General features: G+C 45.6%; 1 protein-coding gene and 1 long non-coding RNA gene across 2 annotated transcripts in view; both read left to right on the forward strand.

Annotated features, from left to right (window-relative positions):
• The first annotated feature begins 465 nt into the window (after positions 1 to 465).
• On the forward strand, positions 466 to 1076 carry LOC119619309 (uncharacterized). Its single transcript, XR_005235709.2, has 2 exons — positions 466 to 562; positions 865 to 1076. It is a non-coding gene; the product is annotated as an uncharacterized lncRNA (long non-coding RNA).
• A 17262-nt stretch (positions 1077 to 18338) lies between these two features.
• SLC37A1 (solute carrier family 37 member 1) overlaps positions 18339 to 21982 on the forward strand; it is a 67576-nt gene continuing 63932 nt past the window's right edge. Inside the window, exon 1 of the mRNA XM_037984851.2 lies at positions 18339 to 18741. The gene's annotated coding sequence lies outside the window, so the exon portion shown is untranslated. The remainder of the gene's footprint in view (positions 18742 to 21982) is intronic.

The following is a 21982-nucleotide window of genomic DNA, read 5'->3' on the forward strand; positions in this document are numbered from 1 at the left end:
ACTGTCATAGCAACGGGAAGGGCATCTCGACCAATCACCGCCCGGGAATAGAGAGGGGCGGGGTGGAAGGGAGGAGGTGGAGCCAGTGGCAGCACTGGGGTGCCGTCATAGCAACGAGGGGCCGCCTTGGCCAATCACTGCTCGGGAAGGGAGGGGGGCGGGGACTGGGCAGGGCCTGGGCGGGTTCCGTGCCTGGCTGCCCACCGGGTCTCTGACCTGGACCTCGCTGTCGCTGGCCCCTGAAATCCATCACTTTGGTCGGCTGTTCTGTGACGCCGCAACAAGGAGCCACCTGGGTACTGGGCCTTCAAGAGGAGGGACGCGGGAAGCGCGTCCAGGCCAACTCTCGAGAGGGTTTCACCCCTGCCCAGTGCGGGCACTGCCCGCTCCCTTCCGTCCCCGGGCCTCGCAGGTCCCCGGGGGTACTGCCCATCCCCACTTACCTTTCTAGGCTCTTTGGACCCTTCAGGGTTCGCGGATCGCAGAGATGTGTCCGCCAAGATCTCTTCTTTGGTCCGTAAACAACTTCATTCTCAAGGAGGCAGCTCTGGCCTCTCAGCAGGTGCGGCCTACACTGATGTCCGTCCCGGTTTGACATCATTCCCCGACTCCGACGGCAGTCCCAGCCCCCTCGGGCCTCTGACTCTCAGGGGTCCCGTAAGGATCTCCGCTCCTCTCCGCTCGCTCCTGGCTCCCCTCCACTCACACGCACCCACAAAAATCAAAGGCGCACACGCACGTACACGTGCAGGCTTGGCACTCTGCTTCACCTGACGCACTCCGCCTGCCCAAGGCCCCTCACGATCTCCCATTTCCTCTGCCATCATCCCAGACAAAAAGCTGTGTTATTTGTTGTTGCTGCAGGAGCTGGGGAGGAGTGACTGAATAACCACAGGATTTAGTCTTGATGGCAGAATCCCAGAAGCCAAATCCACGTGGTGAATAAGCTGCTGATCTTTCAGAGCACACATCCCCTGGAGAATCTTCCCAATGCTAATATGAAAGTTTACAACCATAACCCATCATCAGGCCCAAATATATTACTTACTGAATAAATACACAAGTTACAAGCAACACACAAGAATCCAAAATTATGTCGTTTTTTTAGTTGCAAAGATAAAAATGTTGTAAACACCAAAATTTAACAGCTTTTCTTATGGGGAAAAGTGGGGAGTTGGGGATAACAGATGATTATTATTTTCTTCTCTACATATTGGCAATTTCCCAGTTACTACAATTGAGCATGTCTTATTTTTATAATAAAATGCCAAAAGTATTTTAAATGTTAAAAATGTAGAATGGTAACATAATCAAGTATATGCAAATAAATAGTCATTTTTTACATTTAAAATGTCAGAAATTCAACTTTCAAATTTGTCCTAACAATGACAGTAATCAATGTTTACTAAGTCCTGACACTGCATGTGGGCGCTGTTTTAAGAATTTTATGAGTTATCTTATTAAATCCTCACTATCATTTCTCCATTGTACATCTAAGGAAAGGGAGTTATAGGGGGGTATAAACTAAAAATAACCTCCTAAGCCCCACTACAGCCAACTGAATGGACCCCCTCTTGGCCAAGGGGACCCCAGAAACCTTAAAAACTGAGTTATCAGCCATGATGGGAAGGGAGGTCAGACATGCCTCACTAATACCCTTTTGCCGTTTAGACACAACAACTAACCAGCATTAATGTTAAAATACAAATCATAAGACTGACAGAATGGACTCTGTGGCAGTAAGATACCAACTTATAAACAGGACCTAAGGCCATGCCAGGCATGAGTTAAGTCATGCACCCCTATACTTAAAAGAATAAACTATATTTTAACTACTTGGAGAAGGTCTTATGATTCATGTTTTACATTTTGTACTTGAGTAAAGAATATTACTGTGAATCTCTCAAATCTTATCATGAGTTCCTCAGACTGTTGATGTATTAATTAATATGTAAACAACTGACACTGAAAAGGATACTGATTTGTTTCTAAATCATGACGTTTCACTGATTGTCTTGTGCATACGCAGAAAACATTTTAGCCTGTATGTTGTCATCCGTAGCCATTGATTGTAACCTCTATATCATCCCTCCAATGAAAAAAGACAACTCCAATATTAGGAGTCCCCTTCCCATTCCTCAACTTTCTTATAAAACCATTGCAGGCCGGGCGCGGTGGCTCAAGCCTGTAATCCCAGCACTTTGGGAGGCCGAGACGGGCGGATCACAAGGTCAGGAGATCGAGACCATCCTGGCTATCACGGTGAAACCCCGTCTCTACTAAAACTACAAAAAATTAGCCGGGCGCGGTGGTGGGCGCCTGTAGTCCCAGCTACTCGGGAGGCTGAGGCAGGAGAATGGCGTGAAACCGGGAGGCGGAGCTTGCAGTGAGCTGAGATCCGGCCACTGCACTCCAGCCTGGGCGGCAGAGCGAGACTCCTTCTCAAAAAAAAAAAAAAAAAAAAAAAACCATTGCAACTTGTAACAGACTTTGGAACACACCCAACTTTGTTGCTGTGCCTTCCCCATTCAATCTTCAAATTTGACTTTCAATAAGCCTTTATCAATTTCTGCCTCAACAGCCTTAACTTTGGCCCACAGCAGTTAAGATCGTTCCCCAAGATCATACAGCCAGTGGGATTCAAATCGAGCCATCAGACCCAAAAGCAACTGTTGCTCATCACTATACTGCCTCCCAGATCTGTGATAAAGAAATAACTACAGTTTTCTGGCAGTGACTGTAAAGCATCTACCAAGCAGAGGACTACTGGTTCAAATGCCTTGGATTGCAAACACCAGGGAGTGGCTTAAGCAAACCACATGGTTAAGCAAACCCTGTTCTGGATCACATCCTTAGCAACTAGACATCTAGCTACAGCTATTAAATCCTAAGGTTTACAATTTGATCTCTATCCCGTACAAATTAGCCAGGGTCTTCCCTCCCAAATCTTTCAATCTATAGTAATTTCACTACACTGTGGGTTTAGCAATTATCCAAATAATTGACAAAGGCAAGAAGGGGTGAACAACAGGATGGGCCTCCCAGCACCTCCTGCAGCAGCACCTGGACTGGATTCTAAATTCCTCCTTCCAGAAAGAAGCTGCACCCCAGCCCAGATTCAGCTGAGAGCCACAGCTGCCAAGAGGCAGTCGGAGCGCTGGGCACCTCTCTGCACACCCAGGAAGCCCCAGGAGGACTTCATCAAGCCAAGCGGATGCCTCACTCAGAGCCCCAGGATCCCTGACCCCTGACCCCACAGTGACCTGGAAATGCCTGGTAATGCCAGAAGAAGCGCTTTCCAATTCTGAAGGCCCTCAAAATGCTTGCTCAGCCCATCTTCCTCCTTTCCTGGGGCGTGGGAGTGGTGGGAAGATGAGAGGCAGAAAGATGAGGACATCCTCAGAAGGTTTTTCCTTACTGGAAAATGAGAGGAAATCCTCTTCCACCGCTTAAAAATCAAAAGGGGCTGCCCATCTTCCTCTGGCAGGGGTCTCCCATCATCCCCCGCGAGGCCTTCCCATTATCCCCTGCGGGGCTTTCCCATCATCCACAGAGGCACTTCCCGTAACCCCCAAGCGGGAAGTTCGTGCAAGTGCCGCTCTGCAGGGAGGAGCGAGGGCCGAGGGGAACACCCTCAGGAGAGTGGAGGGCAGCAGTGGCCGCGGTTCCTCTGCACTTCGTTTCTTCAGTAAGAAATGATCTTCTTGTCCTTCTTACGTAGAAATGGAGCGATCCATTTCCTTTTACCCATTAACCCCTTCAAAAAGAAGAAAAACAGTCCCAGGCCGGCCATGGTTGATCTCTGCAGAGGGCCTGGTCAGGGTGCCTTCTGCTTCCTGGTGGGATGGCCAAGGCCGGGGAAACTGTTGAAACCACCCTGGGGCTGCCTTCTGTATTTTCCACAACCTTCCAGGCCCACCTCCCAGCTGGAGGCCCTGCAGCTTGGCAGTTGCCATGGCGACTGAGTCCCTAAGAGTGTCTCTTCTGAGCTCTCCTGGGCAGTGTGGAGAAAAGGCCTTAAGAACTGAGGGGCTTCGGTAAAATGCAAACAGATTTTTTTTGAAGTTCTGTAGGCAATGTTCAGATAAAAAGCAGGGACTTTCAACAAAATGAGTTCAGGCCCATCTTAACTATAGAACCATGAGGTTGTTTATTAGAATAATTGTACTCTGGTAAATTTACCAATTTCATATATATGCATATTTATAAACAAATATATTAGGGTATATAGATAGAAAAAGTTCTATCTACATGTACAATTGAAAACTTTTTAAAACAGTGTTGGTAGTATCACATATTAGCATTTAGAGGATAGAGACAGACCCGGGATTGGAGCCCTAGCTCCATATACTTCTTTCTGAAGTCAGTCTACTCATCTGTAAAATGGGCTGTTGTGAGGTCAAAATGAGATATTCATAATGAGAGTAGCAAATGCCTAGCATACAGTAAAGCACTCAGTAAATGGGAGCTGTTACTATTAATTGTACTGTTGTTAATCTTATAATAGGTTAAGCACCTTTTGGCTATCAGTATGTTTGGGGGAGAATTTTAGCTCAAGTTTGTCTTAATCATTTTCAGTAGAGGTTTTTTCTTGAAAAGAATCAAACTGCCAAAGATGATTCAGTCAGATAGTTGTTTGTGACAATCAGAAGTTAGTCTGTGATAAACAGATTAGTTTTAATGCTCACATTCATTAGCACTAATATACATAAGGGTGGGGAGAGACTGAAGCTTCTGGATATATATAGACAGGTAGATTCTTAAGTGTAAGTAGGTATTTGAACTGTTTGTGGCTTATGTCTCATAAAGTTGGCACCCAGCAAGGAGGAAAATGCCAGATACACACACGCCCATACCTGAGGTATGTAGGTCAGTGGAAGGCTATTGAAACACAGTTGTCAAGAGAGAAATGTAAATTATTTTTCACCCAGGAAGTGAGATTATTCCGTGATGTATCATTACAAGTAGGAGAAATAGTTTAGTGGACACCTGTGTGGAGACAAGAGACATCAGAAAGTTGGATAGACTCAAATTTCACCTTGGGTAGCAACTCAAGGACATAGCTCAGTGCTTGGCACATAGTAAGTGCTCAGCCAACACAGATTTATCAAATTGAGTGTTAGATATTATCTTGCAACAGAGCTGTGCTTTATGCAGCACTAGGAAAAGAGAAAAAAGTGATGTGATTTTTTTTTTCTTTTTCTTGTTTTTTTAATTCTTCTTAACACACTCCATTTTCCGAGGGCTCTCTCAGGATATCAGTTGCTTAACTACATCTGAGTGTCTTCTAGGTAGAGTACTAGGGGATTACAAAGAAATGAGAAAGAAATTACAGACCCATTTGGGGGCAAATTCTACATAAATCTACACTGTTTAAAAAAAATTACCAGGCTGGGTGTGGTGGCTCATGCCTGTAATCCCTGCACTTTGGGAGGCCAAGGTGGGTGGATTGCCTGAACTCAGGAGTTCAAGACCAGCTTGCCCAACGTGGTGAAACCCTGTCTCTACTAAAAATATAAAAAATTAGCTGGGTGTGGTAGCAGGTGCCTGTAATCCCAGCTACTCTGGAGGTTGAGGCAGGAGAATCGCTTGAACCTGGGAGGCAGAGGTTGCAGTGAGCCGAGATCGCACCATTGCACTCCAGCCTGGGCAACAAGAGCGAAACTCTATTTCAAAAAAACAAAACAAAACAAAAACCAAAACTATTATGCCTTCTGGCTACATGTTAATCCTTCATTCCAAAGTGGAGGTCACACTTTCCTACTGGTGGATATGCCAGGTTGGTTCTAGTTTTGATATTGCAGATAGCCTCACTCTAACCAGCAGTTGTGGTGGGAGATCTTGTGCTACATGAGGCTGTAGTTTTCAAGATCTAAGGGTGGATCAGATTTTCTAGAAAAGGGACAGGGAAAGAGGTGGCATGCTGAACCACATGCTCATGATTTTCCCAGAATAAGGCTCCCCCTGCCCAACTTTTAGAGAGGTCATGATCAAATAAGATAATGAGGATGAAATGATTTGGAAGTGCTATAGAAATGTAACATGTATATTTAGCTCAGGTTTTAAAATCTTTTAATTATTTAATATTTGATGCATATAAAAGAACACATATTCGCATATGCCAGCAAAATAATACAGTGAACACCTGTGAACCCCCTGCCCAAAGTAAATAGATGAATGAGTGAATGAAATCAATATGAACATCTGAATGCATAGATCTTTGTCTACATCTCAAATTCAGCTCTTTGGATTGCAGCTTTATAGAATTGAGAAATTGCTGAGCCTAAATACATGTTGCTGCATTGCCTCCGAGAATGGCCAGACCTATCCCCACTCTCAGCAGAACAGAGTGTGTGACTCACTGCTCCCTCGCCTACTGTAAGTCATTTTTCTTCTTTGCTACTCTGATGGACAAGGCAGTGTCTCATAGTGACTTTAGTTTGTATTAATATTTCCTGGATTGTTTGAGAAGATAAGCATTTTTCCCCAAATGCTGATTCTTCACCTATGATAACCCTTGTTAATTATTTAGATTAGTTTTTTGCAGGCTACCTACATACATCTGTATATGTTATTTTCTGTTTCTGAAATGTGATGCCCACGTTTCTCTACCCGGTGAACAATTTGTCAACTTTAATACCTTACCAGACGTAACCTTCCTAGGGATGCTGTTTCTAACTGCTGCCAGCCCCTTCTTACCATCTCTCTGGTTGTGCTTCTGATGCATTCCCTACACAATTGTAACATGTTTCCAGGTCAGCCTCCCTAAGCACCTCCCAAGGCCTCCACCCCACAGTCTGGCACAGAACTTGACACATACCAGATACTCAACTTATTAAATATTACTGAATACTTTTAGAAAATTGGGAACATACAGTAAAGTATAATGAAGAAAATAAAGATAACCAATAATCTCACTTCCCAAAGATAATAACTACTGCCATTTTGGTGTGAATCCTTTCACGCTTTTAAAATGCATATGTATGTCTATTTAATTGAAATCATTCTATTTGTCATTTACATTATCACATGTCATTATATGGTGAACATGTCAAAAAAATTTTTCCAAAGTGTTTTGAAGACAATAGTATTTCACCTTAAGGATATACCAAAATTATTATGTCACAAATGTTGGATAAGAGAATGAATGAAAAGGTTTAATATAAAGTTGAACAAGGTAGGGGGTATTACTTAAGGAAATTATGCTCCTTTTTTTTTTTTTTTTTTTTTTTTTTTGAGACAAGGTCTGGCTCTGTCATCCAGGCTGGAGTTCAGTGGCATGATCACAGCTCACTGCAGCCTCAACCTCCCAGGCTCAGGTGATCCTCCTGCCTCAGCCTACCGAGTACCTGGGAATACAGGAGCCTGCCACCACACCTGGCTGATTTTTTGTATTTTTTTTTATAGAGACAGAGTTTTGCCATGTTGCACAGGCTCAAACCCCTGAGCTCAAGAGATCCACTTGCCTCAGCCTCCCAAAGTGCTGGAATTACAGGTGTGAACCACCACACCCAGTCTCCATTTTGTTTTTAAGAAAACAATGTTTCGGGTGTCTTTTCTCAGTATCTCATTCACTCGTGTTTCTTGGGTGACTACCAGAATTTCCTCAGCTCTGGGTACTGTTGCTGTCCTCCTCTTGTGGCGCTGGCATACCTGCTTGTTTGAACTGCCTTTCTCCTCTCCTCAAGCCCATTTTTAATTATCTAGTTACTAGGACAAGCCTCTAAATAGTTGTGGAGCAAATATAGTTATCAGAAGAGCTAAATGAACCATTTCCCTCTCCCTCTACAAAGAGGAAAGCCAGAAAGATTTTAAACTGGACTGGCAATTTTAGGTTTCCCAGAGCTGGCTTTGTGCTATCTGATCACTGAGGCCCTGCACTGGGAGGAACGAGACGGAGCCTCTGGCAACCACATCCGGGTGGTACTAGAGCAGCTCAGTGCTGTTATCTATGACCTCAGAACAAAGTCTCAGTTCAGGGGCCCTAAAAGACTTTCCCCATTGAACAAGAATGGAAATGTGAAAATATGTATTTATTAAACAAGATAAGATTGTTTCATTTAGAATGTGATTCACTAATGTATTTCTTTGATTATTTAGTTGTCTTGGTATGTTCCGAATATTGTGGCTTTCTTTGTAGCAGTTCTTTGTATTAATACATTTAAAGAGGGTCCCAGAAGTGCACCAGGCTTTAATGGCTAGAAATGGAGAGATGGCCTGGCCATTTTGGGTCATCTTGGCCCTGGTCTCAGTTCCAAGGATGTGTCGGAAGAAAGAATAGGGGTGATAGCTTAGGAAACTCTCTGGAGTGAAGAGGCAGCTTGGCTTTATTCGGTTGTTTTCTTCACCTTAATCCTGAACACCTTTTCAAGCTAACTGGCAGCAAGCTGGACATCGAGGTATGTGTTTAGTTCTAGAAACTTCTCTATGTGTGTCATGATATTTTCTTTTGTTACTATTTTAAGGCATGCACATATATGATATGTATTGTAATGTAGTAGAAGAAGTAAAATTTATACAGTAAAGGAAGAAAAAGGACCTAGAGATCAAGAACTCATCAGTCTCTGCCTGTGCCCAGCATTACCCTGCGAGACAGGCATCTCGCTCCCAAGTTCACTACCAGAATAAATGAATTAATTGACTCTAAAAGGGTTTTGAGAACACTTTCAAGTTATTATTGCTTATGCTTCCTCCCGTATATTCCAGATCCCACAAAAAAGCCACTTCTTGGGCTGACCTTTTTATCATCTATCTCAAACTCAACAAGGGCAAAACTGAACTTCTTTCCTACACACACCAGTTGCCCAAACCTTCTCTTTTCTTTATTTCCTTATCTTAATGAAGGGCCCACTTGCTACTGGTTTCCTAAGCCAGAATCTGAACATCATCAATGTCTGGGACCAGTTCTTTCCTTCCCTCTTCCCCAACCAATCTCCAAATCCTGGAGATTCTTCCTTGCAAATTGTTCCAAATCCATCTACTTTTTTCCATTCCCACTGCTTCTTCCTTAGTCAGGACACCATCATCTTCTGCCAAGAAGACACCAACAGCCCAGGTGGTCTCCCTGCCTTAGTCTCACTCTCTTATCTATTTGCCACACTGACCGGAATAATCTTTTAAAACCATACATCTAATCATGTTGTTCTTCAGTTTAAAATCTGTCAGTAGTAAAGTCCAGACTCCCTCATTCGATTATGAGGCTCCGAATAACGTGGCCACCAAGTCCCTCCCCAGCCTCTTCTCTTGCCTTATGTTCACACACTGCACTCTCTGCTCTGGCCATAATGACTTTCAGTTCCCCGAACCTAACTTTCTCTAGGATTGCTGGGCCTTTGCCCACGCTGTTCTCTGCTTGGAACACCTTCCACTCTTCTTTTGGGTAACTCGATGCCTTCTCCAGGTCTCAGCTCAGCTGTCACTTACACAACCCCATAGGCAGGCTTATCCCCAACCCTTGTCTGCAGTGTCCTCCAGGTGACTGTGTCTGCCAGGTGGGTAGCCCCTGAAGTAACCCTCCACACTCCATCACTGTCGGGCAGCTGGAAGGCTGGAGAGGCACGATCCCCCAGAGTCAACCTAGATCCCTGTGACTTCAGCCCCCAACAGGTAGGGAGCCCACTAAGCTTCAGCTCTACCGCAGAGACACAGCCAAGGCTACGGGTGTGTGCAAAATATTGACTTGTGAAAATTACAGTATCCAAAACATGATTTTTTTTCTAAAAGAGCTTTTAAAATTTTGTTTTCTGAAAGTTAAAACCAGAAAATTTGTGACAGGTTAAGGATTTAAGGGGATTTTTAAGTTATGTGATGTGAGGCTCTCTGTAGTTTTGTACCAACTAGATTGTTCACTTCCTAAGAATGAGGACCTTTCCTATTCATCCTTGTAATAGGGACAGTGTCTTACAGATGAAAACATTCAGTGACCCTACATTAGAGGAGAAGAAACTGGAACACAAATTGATTGAATGTTCCCCATGTGACACATTTAATAAGGCTAATGTTGGTGAAGTGGAGGCTGCGCAGGCAGTAAGAGGATTCCCTTGTCTACTTGGAAGGTGAACATGAGCTCTGGCATCCCAGGCCTGGTTCAATGTTGATACCCCTGAATTGAAAGTGGCATTTCTGTGTACTCTTACAGATGTTCCTTCATTTGCCATCAGAAAGATAGCTGCAAAGTGATATATAGTAACTTTGGAGGCATATTTTATTTTTAAACCTCTATTAACTTTGTGTCAAAAAATCAAAGCTTAACAGGATGTATATTAAAGATGGTGGGAGGGAATCAAACTTCATTTTTAGAGAAAAATAGCAAATCAAAACAAGCTGATGCAAGGGACTTTGTGGCTCTCTCCTTCCTTCAGCTCCTGATATGAGTCCTAGATTGATTACATATTCACACTGATTAGCTGTGCTTTCCAATAATTAGAGCAGCCATAAGCATTTGTACACTAATTTACAGTTCCTAAAGCATCCTTAGGAATATTAGCATAAATATTTATTGAATGTCTCCTGTGTGCCAGGCATGATTCTATACATGATAAGGATTCACTGATGAATAAAACCAGTTAAAAAATCTCTGCTTTCATGGTGCCTACATTTTAACACCTTACTTTCCCTGTTCATCCATACATCAACTCCACAGAGTCACACTAGGAAAACTGGAGTTCAGGAGAGTAAATTGACTTTCATAGGGTCCCAAAAGAGTAAGTTTAGGGTCAGAATGTTAACCCATCACTCCAGATTCCAAGTCCCATGCCTTTTTTTTTTTTTTTGCTAGCTCAGTATTCATTGTGGAATCTTAACTGATGCTCAAAAAGATCATCTCGAGTAATAGTCAGGAGAGAATATCATATTCAATAAGTGGCTTTTTTTTTTTTTTTTTTTGAGACAGACCGTCACTCTGTCACCCAGGCTGGAGTGCAATGGCACGATCTCAGCTCACTGCCACCTCTGCCTCCTGGGTTCAAACAATTCTCCTGTCTCAGCCTCCCAAGTAGCTAGGATTACAGGCACATGCCGCCACACCCAGCTAATTTTTTGTATTTCAGTAGAGACAGGGTTTCATTGTGTTGGCCAGACTGGTCTTGAACTCCTGAGCTCAGGCAATCCACCTGCCTTGGCCTCCGAAAGTGCTAGGATTACTGGCGTGAGCCACCACACCCAGCTCAATAAGTTGCTTTTATTATTGAGTTACATAAGTCTTTTTTAGAAAGGACTTCAGTTATAAGAGTTAAATACTAATGGTCTTAATCATAAGAGTTACAACTATAAATTAACTGGAAAGGAGCAGCTGCCTGGAGGAACCCAGGGCATGTGCCTTCTGATGGCCACAGTGAGTGCTGAGGTCTTCAGTGTAGGCTGTGAGGGGGACTGGCTGACTAAACTGTCAGCCACTGGTGAGGAGGGTAGATTAAGCTGATGGAGCGGAAAGTCTTACCATCCAAAGCCATCCTTTCCCAGACTCCATGTCTGGTGGGAATAGATAGGCAATCCGTGAAAGACTACTGAAGTGTGTGTCTTAGTCCATTTGGGTTGCTATAAAGGAATCCTCCAGGCTGGGCAATTTATAAAGAAGAGAGGTTTATTTAGTTCATGTTTCTGCACGCTGAACAAGAAGCATGGCACCAGCACCTATTTCTTGCAAAGGCCTCAGGAAGCTTCCATTCTTGGTGAAAGGTGAAGCGGAGCAGGCCTCACACAGTGAGAGGGGAAGGAAGAGAGAGAGCATGGAGGGAGGTGCCAAGCTCCTTCTAATCAGTTCTCACAGGGACCGATACAGTGAGAACTCACTTACTACTGAGAGGATAGCACCAAACCATTCCTGAGGGATCTTCCCCCATGACCCAGACACCTCCCACTAGGTCCCACTTCCAACAGTGGGGGTCAAGTTTCGACATGAGATTTGGAGGGGACAAATACCCAAACAATATCAGTTTGATACAGAGGATATGAGTAATGAAATTTCATCATATCCATAAATCAGTACCATGTCCATAAATCATCAAATGCTGTCCCAGAGGGAACTTTAAAGAACAGCCCCTTAATTTCAGCCACATAGTTTACCAAACTAGAGCTGGACTGGAGATCATGCCTTTTTTTTTTTTTTTTTTTTTTTGAAGCGGAGTCTCACTTGTCACCCAGGCTGGAGTACAATGGTGCCATCTCAGCTCTCTGCAAACTCCACCTCCTGGGTTCAAGCAATTATTCTGCCTCAGCCTCCCCAGTAGCTATGATTACAGGTGCCCACCACCACGCCTGGCTAATTTTTGTATTTTTAGTATACAAATTTTTTTGTATTTTTGTATTTTTAGTAGAGACAGGGTTTCACCCTGTTGGCCAGGCTGGCCATTCCTGACCTCAGATGATCCCCCCCGCCTCGGCCTCCCAAAGTGCTGGGATTACAGGCGTGAGCCACCATGCCCAGCCTAAGAGTATGCCTTTTTGAAGACTCCATAAAAATTTTCCAACTTGCTTATCTCATGTATCTGCACTAGCTCAATTGCGAGAATGACTCCTGAGTTGATGGGTCAGTTTCCTGTTCCCACATACCTGACCTCATTCTACCTATAGGCATAAAATCAAGAGGAATTTACAAAAGATGGGCTCAGGCAACAAGTTAGCCCCAGAGTGGAGCTCAGCTACAGAGGAAGGCTTCACTGAAAGAACTCTAAGTCCCTGAATTCGATTCAAGACTTTATCAAGTCCTGCTTCAGTTAGGATCCAGTTTACTCCCCAAAGACCCATGAGTACTCTCTCAGTTACTATTTCCCTTGCCACACATATAGAAGAAAAGCAAGAAAGTTACTCTGCTGGGAAACACTGCCAAGGGGTCTTAGAAGCAAGAAAATTTGCCTATTTTATACAGGTAGTTTAAAGAGAACCACCCTTATAAATGGGTGTTTGTCCCCTTATTATTTCAGGATACTTGCAAAGCTCCTCTCCTCCAAATATGTCTCTAATTCAAGAATCACAGTGTCTAAAATTCTACCAGGAAAATGCCATTACCTAAATGAAGCACAGCCTTCTGTCTTTATGTTGGTATTTCTTTAAATATCATGCCTATAGTTTTAAAATGAAATGATACTCAAGGTATATAACAACAAACAGCTGAACCTGGCTTTATCCCTTCAACTCCTCTGTCTCATTCCCCAACCGTTTTCTACTCTTTTACCCATTTCTTTTGGTAGTTCCCTATATTTCTAAATAATATAAGTAAAGTATGATTTTTATGTCCAATTTTAAAGGTTTTCTACGGACCTCTTCTTTTAGAGACGACATCTAGTTATCTTACATCCCTTGCCACTTCCCCTGACACTGTAGGACTGACAGGTCTATCCCAGCCAGGGTGACTCAGTCATTGTTTTTCATGGCCACTGCCTGTTCTTTATGATCAAGGAGGAGAATGCTTTGGAGGAAACAGAGCTTTCATACGTTAATAGGAAGTGAGTCAAAAGTACTGCAACTGAAAGTGTGGCATGGGGTAGGGAGCATGGCCAGTCTCCTCGCTGGGCTCCTGGAAGTGTGACATCGGGTGGGGAGTGTGGCCAGTCTCCTCGCTGGGGTCCTATAGGACTGGGAACGCCTACGCCTTCACACCTAATTATGTTTGCTGGATTGCGTTATAGTTCTTCCGTGTGTGGACTCTTGTCAGTTTTATATCTGTAGGCCGGGCACGATGCCTGGAATACAGAGCATGCTTAATAATGAGAGGCTTTTCATTGTATTTCTTATCAACAACACTAGTAACTGAACATAAATCACCCTTCCTCGCCGGTCAGTGCACCATACAGCTAGAATTCTTGCTTTTTGATCAGTGGAGATAAAATGAATTTCTTTTCTCCAGGTTAAGTAATCAGGTTCTGATTTTCCCTTTTCTTTCTCTCTAATAGTGTTTAATGCTCTAATGCTTTCTAAGCATGAGGCATTTTCTTGAGCTCTGAAGCCTAGTATCCTCAAAGCCCCCTTCAGGGAAACCTCAGTTCCTTGTCAGTCAAGGCCTGTCACTGGCTTTGCCTTGGCCTTCTCTGGGAGAATGTCTGCTCCTTAAGTTGATGGCATACATACTATGCTCTTGGTGAAACAGAGTGAAGACAGCCTATGCAACTTAGGAAGATCATCAAGCAAACTAGGATAAGCATTACGGGAATCCTAGAAGGAGCAAAGAAAGAAAAGGAAGAGAAAGCTTATTTAAATAAATAATGACAGAAACTTCCGAAATCTGTAAAGGGAAATGAATGTCCAGATCCATGAGTCCCAAAGAGCCACAAATAGACTAAATATAAAGAGATTTCACCAAGATACATTATAATCAAATTCTCAAAACTTAAAGAAGCAATTTTGAAAGCAGCAGGAGAAAAGCAACTTGTCACACATAGAAAACCCATAAGACTGTCAATAGGTTTCTCCACATAGCCCTTGAAGGCCAGGAGGGAGTGGGATGATATATTCAGAGTGTTGAAAGAAAACAACCAACCAAGAATATTATACCAGGCAAGGCTCTCCTATAGAAATGGAGAGAGAAAGACTTTCCCAGACAAAAGCTCTGGGAGTTCATCACTACTAGGCCACCTTACAAGATCTGCTAGAAGGAGTTATTCCAGTTGAAATGAAAGGATGCTAACATTATGAAAACATATAAAAGTAGAAAACTCGCTGTAAAAGTAAAAATGTAGTCAAATTCAGAATAATACTACAGTGGTGGTGTGTAAATCACTTTTAACTCTAGTATAAAAGTTAAAAGACAAAGGTATTAAAAATAATTGTAGCTACAATAATTTGTAAGTGGATACACAATACATAAAAGATGCAAATTGTGATATCAGTAACATAAAATATGTTGAGGTGGGGAGAAATTGAAGTGTAGGATTTCTGTAGGCAGCTAATGTTTTATTACTGGAGTGCAGTGGTGTGACCTCAGCTCACTGCAACCTCTGCCTCCTGGGTTCAAGCAATTCCCCTGCCTCAGCCTCCCAAGTAGCTGGGACTACAGGCACATGCCACCAAGCCCAGCTAATTTTTTGTATTTTAGTAGAGACGGGGTTTCACCATGTTGGCCAGGATGGTCTCGATCTCCTGACCACATGATCTGCCCGCCTCGGCCTCCCAAAGTGCTGAGATTACAGGCAAGAGCCACAGCGCCTGGCCTAAAATGTTTTATGTAAGCATCATAGTGACCACAAAACAAAAACCTGTAGTAGAGTTACAAAATGTAAAGAGAAAGGAATGAAAGCATACCATTACAAAAATCATCAGATCAGAAAGGAAGATAGTAAGGGAGTAAGAAAACAATAAAGAAACTACAAACAGCCAGAAAGCAATTTTTAAAATGGCAGTAGTAAGTCCTTATCTATCAATAATTACTTTAATGTAAATGAATTAAATTCTGCAATCAAAAGACAGAAGTGTCTGAATGGATATTAAAAAAAATCTATGTGCTGCCTGCAGGAGACTCATCTTAGCTTTAAGGATTACACATAGGCTGAAAGTAAAGGCATGGGAAAAGATATTCCATGCAAATGGTAACCAAATGAAGAGCAAAAAAGATACTTATATCAGACAAAACAGACTTTAAGTCAAAAACTTCATAAGAGTCACTATATAGTGAGAAAGAGATAAATTCATCAAGAGGATATAACAATGATAAATGTATATGCACCCAACATCAGAGTACCTAAATATTTATTAACATAACTCAAGAGAGAAATAGCAATACAGTAATAGCAGGGTTCTTCAGTACCCCATTTTCAGCAATGAATAGATGACCCAGACAGAAGACGAATAAGGAAACACTGAACCTGAACAACACTCTAGAGCAAATGGACCTAGCAGACATATAGAACACTCCTTCCACCAGCAGCCGAATGCACATTTAAATGTACACAGAACGTTCTCTAGGATAGATCATATGTTAGGCCACAAAACAAGTTTTAACAAATTTAAGAAGATTAAAATATCAAGTATCTTTTCTGACCACAATAGTATAAACTAGAAATCAGTAACAGGAGGAAAATTGGAAAACTCACAAATATGCAGAAATTAAATACACACCTGAACAACCAGTGGGGTCAAAGAAGATATCAAAAAGGAAATCAGAAAATTCCTCGAGACAAATGAAAATGGAAACAACATACCAAAACTTATAGGATGCAGCAAAAGCAGTACTAGAGGGAAGTTTATAAAGAAAATGTGGTGTATATCTATATGTACACAATGGAATACTATTTAGCCTTAAAAAAGAAGGATTTCGTGTCATTTGCAACAACATGGATGAACCTGGAGTACATTACGCTAAGTGAAATAAGCCAGGTACAGAAAAACAAATATAGGCCAGGCATGGTAGATCACGTCTCTACTGCCAGCACTTTGGGAGGCTGAGGCAGGAAGATTTCTTGAGCCTGGGAGTTCAAGACCAGCCTTGGCAACATATCAAGACCCCATCTCTACAAAATTTAAAAAATCAGCTGGGCATGGTGGCATGGGCCTGTAGTCTCAGATACTCAGGAGGCTGAGGTGGGAGGATCACTTGGGCCTGGGAGATCAAGGCTGCAGTGAGCCTTGACCACTGCACTCAGCCACTGCCCTCCAACCTGGGCAACAGAACAAGACCCTGTCTCAAAACAAACCAGCCAACAAAAAAACTAACAAAAAAAGAAGAATATGCATGACCTCACTTATTTGTGGAATCTGAAAAACTTGAACTCAGAGAAGTAGAGCATATAATAATGGTGGTTACCAGGGGTAGTAGGGTGGGAGAAATGGGGAGTTGCTGGCCAAAGAGTACAAAGTTTCACTTAGGAAAGATGAGTAAGTTCTAGAGAGTTAATGTACAGCTCTAATGTATAGTTAGTAATAATACATTGTATACTTGAAATTTGCAAGAAGAATAGATCTTAAATATTCTCACCACCAAAACAAAAATAATGTGAGGTGATTGGATATACTAGCTTGACTGTCGCAATAATTTTACAACGTGTTCATATATCAAAACATCACATCATAGACTATAAATTATGTAATTTTTATCTGTCAGTTATATGTCAGTAAAGCTGGGTGGGGGAGGGGAGGGGCGGGAAGAAGCTGTCTCAATGTGATGGCCAAGGTGTCCTATATATCCTGAGCTCGTATTATTGCCTTTCAAATGTAAAAGCTGTAGGTGATGGGATGTCCCAAAGGTTTTAAAATCAGGAATGTCAAGATCAGATTTTGCTTTAGGAGGGCAATTTGAGGCAGCTTAAAGAGTGGATTGCAGGAGATAGAACTTGGAAGTGAGAACACTGTCACACAAGTGCAGTGAGAGGGGAGTAGCCTCGAGCAGAACCAGTGGCAAGGGCCTGGGCTGCGGAGACCGTTGGAGAGAGGGATGGGAGCCACACTGGGCTATCACCGGGAATGGAGAGCTAGAGAGGAGAAAGAACTGGCAGAGGGGGCCAGCGGAGAGAAAGGTCTGAAGAAAACCTAGGCAAAAAGAGAAGGCTGGAGCCCTGGGCCATCTGGCTTGTGGAATGAGGGGCCCGCAGGCTTCCTGTGGCTGAACCCTGCGTGGCAGAGAGGTGGGCAGGTTTTCTTTCTGCCTGCAGAAGGCTTCTCAAATGCCTAACAAAGTCATGGATTTCACGCAGCCCAGCTCAGCCAAGAGAGACACAGATATCAGAGTGTTCTAGAAACAAAGCAGGGCCCCAGGGGGAAACTGCGAGGCCTAGCAGGGCAGGGAAGCCGAACACAGGGAAGAATGCCTTCTCCTTTCTCCAGAGGGAAGCTCAACGGGCCTGGGGGAGGTCCAAGGGGCACTGGCCTGTTGGGACATTTACAGCCAGGCCTGGGGTTGGTTTTATCCTTAAGCATTGTTTTATCCAGGGGCAGGCTTTTTCCCGGAAAATTTCCCCTCTGCCTCACTTTGCTCTTCCCCAGGAGTGGGCTGGGAGCCCCCTCTGCTCTGAAGCCATGCCGGGGGTCCACTGTGGGTGTTCGGCAGTAGCTTCCAGGGGACTGGCCAGGCGCCTCCCTGGGGCTGCCTAGGGAGAAGAGTTGTTTCTGGGGTGACGTAGAGCCTGTGTGCCAGGGCACTGGCCAGCAAGGGTAAGAACCCGGCGGGCTCCCTCAGCCTAACAGGGAGCCGCCTCTGTCGCGTGCCTGCGAGGTGGGACACAAGCTGGCTTACAAGTTGGTTCGACATAGCCAAATCCGCGTGCCACATTTCCACGCTATAGAGTGCTGGTCTTCATGATTGTGCCCCTTAACATGACACAATAGGAATAAAAGCCGGGAGGCCAAGGAAAGGCCCTCTTTGGGGGTGGGGGCGCGGCGGCATGTGACCCTCGCCGCTGTGGGGAAGACCCGCCTTCAGGACGGAGCGCCAGCGGTGCAGAGGCCGCCTGGGACTGCCCGGAGGCCGGTGGGGAGCGGGCCAGCGAAAGCCCGTGCGCCCTCAGAGCCGGGGAAGGCGCGGGTCATGACCCGGGTTCGCCTGCAGAGGCCGGGCAGCGCTGCAAGGCGTGGGGGCGCCCCCGCCCGGTGGCTCCGGGGCTGGTGCGACCCTGGGCACGCCGGGGCCGGGGCCGGGGCCGGAGCCGGGGGTCGCGGCGGCCGGAGAGGGGGAGGAGCCGCGCGGCCCCGCCGGCGCCCCGCGAGCCAGGGAAAGTGAAAGGGCGGCGGGGCCTCCCGCGCGCCGCTCCAGGAAGTCGCGAGCAGGAAGCGCCCGCGGCGGCCGGGCCCGGCTGCGGTGCGCGGGCCTTGGCGGCGCAGGTGAGGCGCGGGGCCGGGGCCGGGCCGGGAGGCGGGGACCCCCAGCCCCACCGCCCGCACCTGCGGGGCCATCGGCGCTCGGGCGCCGCAGCCGCTCAGCACCTGCGGCTGCCGCAGGGAGCCGGGCGCGGGGCCCTGCGCAGTCGGAGCTCGGCTCCTTTCCTCCTTCCTTTTCTTTTTTTGGGGGGTAAGTCGGGGCTGGTTTGGATGTTTTCGGAGAGCCGGGGACGGTCTCAAGCTGTTTTCGCGGAGGGAAGTCTTTGAAATACGACATCTAGAAGAGTAGCCCTAGGCGACAATGCCGGGCGTTCCCGGACCGGGGCAACGCTGGGATTCCGGGGAAGTGGAGGCAGAGGGAGCGGGCACGGGGCCAGTAGCCGCTCCACGGAGTCCCCGGCAGGGGCGAGCTTAGCTGTCCTGCCGGGTCCCCTGCCCACCCCGGCCCGGGCCGCGGTGACAGCTGAGGGTCCAGAGAGCCGGCAGGAGGGGACCCTGCGCATTGTCTGCCGCGATGGGGACGTGGGCGTGCCCGCGGAATTCACCTCCTCCGGGGACCATCCGCCCAGGGAGGAGCCGGCACAGAACGCTGGCTCGGAGCGCCGGCACCCTGGGCCTTTGCGTTGTCTGTCGGCTGAGCAGCTGGTTCCCGGAGCCCGTGGGCCTCCTGGCCAATGCGAGTGACGGCGACCTTCTGGGTTTATAATAAAGGGCTTGACGCGCCGCAAAGTCCCCTAGCCGCTGGCCACCAGCCTTCCAGCCCACGCTGTGTTCCTGGTGACCGAGGAGGTACGTACGGTCTGAGGATTTGCATTTGAACGAAGGGTACTGGCCAAGCCCCTTACCACCCCCACTCCCCGCCAACACCCCAGCCCGCGGCCCCAGTTTTGAATCTCCAAAGGAGGAATTGCTAAAACCTGCGCTTTCCTGGTCTCCCTTAGCTTTTTGCCTGGAAGGTGCCTGCCTGCCTGCCGGCCTTTGAACTTAAATTGTCTGAAGTTGTGTAAGTGAATACATATTGTAGACTTCCCCCCGGTGTTTCTTTATTAATCCCCTTTTAGAGCAAGCTTGAAAACCTCTGGCTCCAGACCTGTGATTCACCAAGTCATTTTGAAACTGCATTTACACATTCTGTTTCATGCAGCCCACCTGTGATGTTGTTTGTTGGGGGTTGGGGGCAGGTGGTGCAAATGGTATTCAGGTTCCTTGTACTTCAGCCAAGGGGAAAGAGATAGTGACCATTTCATTCATCTTTAATATGAAAAGCGCCTTTAAAAGCAAAAAGCCATAGAGCACACTCTGGACAGGAAGTTGTATTCTATCTCTTAATTTAAAAAAAGTAAAAGAAAAATGCATGAAAACTTTTGTTTTGCATTTCTCACCCATCTTTGCCTGTAAAGTGAGACCCAGTTAAAAAAAAAAAAAAGTCACGAAGTAGATTATTTAAAGTATCTATAGGGCCCCTTTGATTACGTGTAATGGCACCTCAGCCCTAAAAAGACTGTTGAACCTTACTCCTGCTATTGCTCACTTCCTATCCCCATTATTTGAGCCTCTTCAGATGACTTGGAACCTTCTAGGCAGCACAGATCACAAGTGGGTGGGTCTGGGAATGGAGCTTGTGAATGTATCTTTCCCTCAGCTCATTCTGTTTTACAGTTGCCTAGGGTGGGTTTGTTTTTTCAAGAGATGGGTATAAAACCATGTGTCTTTCAGGGTTTTTTCTTTTTTTTTTTAACTTTCAGTTTCAGGGGTACATGTACAGGTTTTACAGGTTGTAATGAAGATGCTCTAATGGGCTGTTTCCTCAGTTACTATCTCTTTTATTTTTTTAAGACAGGGTCTCGCTGTGTTGCCCAGGCTGGAGTGTGGTGGTGCAATCTCAGCTCACTGCAACCTCCACCTCCTGGGTTCAAGTGATTTTCATGCCTCAGCCACCCGAGTAGCTGGGATTACAGGTGTGCACCACCATGCCCAGCTCATTTGTGTATTTTTGGTAGATACGGGGTTTTGCCATGTTGGCCACGCTGGTCTCGAACTCCTGGCCTCAAGTGATCTGCCTGCCTCTGCCTCCCAAAGTGCTGGAATTGCAGGCGTGAGCCACCGTGCCCAGCCTAAGTTGCTATCTTTGACAGTGCAATGAAACTGGACATTCTGCCGCTTTTCCTCCCTGGAATGGTAAGTTCCAGGGGCACCTGTAGAGAGTGGCTTTTTAAAAAAAGTATCTCTTCTTTTTATGTACTTGGGCTGTGTGCCAAAAACAGGGTTTAAACCAAGTGATTTGTTCCCATTCTGCTGCCCTTTCTCTGCAGGGGATGGGCAGGAGGAAGAGTGGCTGGAGGGAGGAGGTGGCTCAGAGAAACAGGACAAACTGGAATCTGCCCCACTTATCCAGCTGACCCAGGCGAGCCGCCTAGCCTCATTTTTCTCCCTTGTGAAATGAACGCCCTGCCTCTTCAGGGTGGTCACGGGGCTCAAATGAGAGCGTGTCAGTCATGGTTCGTGCTTCCAGAGGTCTTGACCCACTGGAAATGAAGTGGTTTTCCGTGGTGCTGCACAGGCTAGGGAGGAAGGGCCTCATTAGTTGAGCTCTTTAACATCCCAAATGTAAAATCACTGTCTTTGCACATCTTAATTGCACTCACTATGAGAATTTATAGCACTCTTTTTTCACCCATTTTACAGGGAAAAGAATTCATCCTTGTTTTTTTTTTTTTTTTTTTTAAATTCTTTTTTTTGAGACGGAGTCTCGCTCTGTCACCCAGGCTGGAGTGCAGTGGCTGGATCTCGGCTCACAGCAAGCTCCGCCTCCCGGGTTCACGCCATTCTCCTGCCTTCGCCTCCCGAGTGGCTGGGACTACAGACGCCCGCCACCTCGCCCGGCTAGTTTTTTGTATTTTTTAGTAGAGATGGGGTTTCACCGTGTTAGCCAGGATGGTCTCGATCTCCTGACCTCATGATCCGCCCGTCTCGGCCTCCCAAAGTGCTGGGATTACAGGCTTGAGCCACCGCGCCCGGCCCATCCTTGTTTTAAAAAGAAATCAAAGAGGTTTTTTTTTTCCCTCTTTACTTGTCAGTGCTTTCTGGGCCTTTGATGTTGTTGTCACAGGTGTTATCAGAGTTGGAGGTTTTTGATTTATTTCATAAATGGCAGTGGAATGTTTCCAGACACGCTGGACATGGAGAAGCGGCACTTGAGGGGAAGGTGTTTGCTCTGACCATCTGTTTCCAGACACTGGTGAAC

Source organism: Chlorocebus sabaeus, chromosome 2 (assembly GCF_047675955.1).
Source record: "Chlorocebus sabaeus isolate Y175 chromosome 2, mChlSab1.0.hap1, whole genome shotgun sequence".
NCBI lineage: Eukaryota > Metazoa > Chordata > Mammalia > Primates > Cercopithecidae > Chlorocebus > Chlorocebus sabaeus.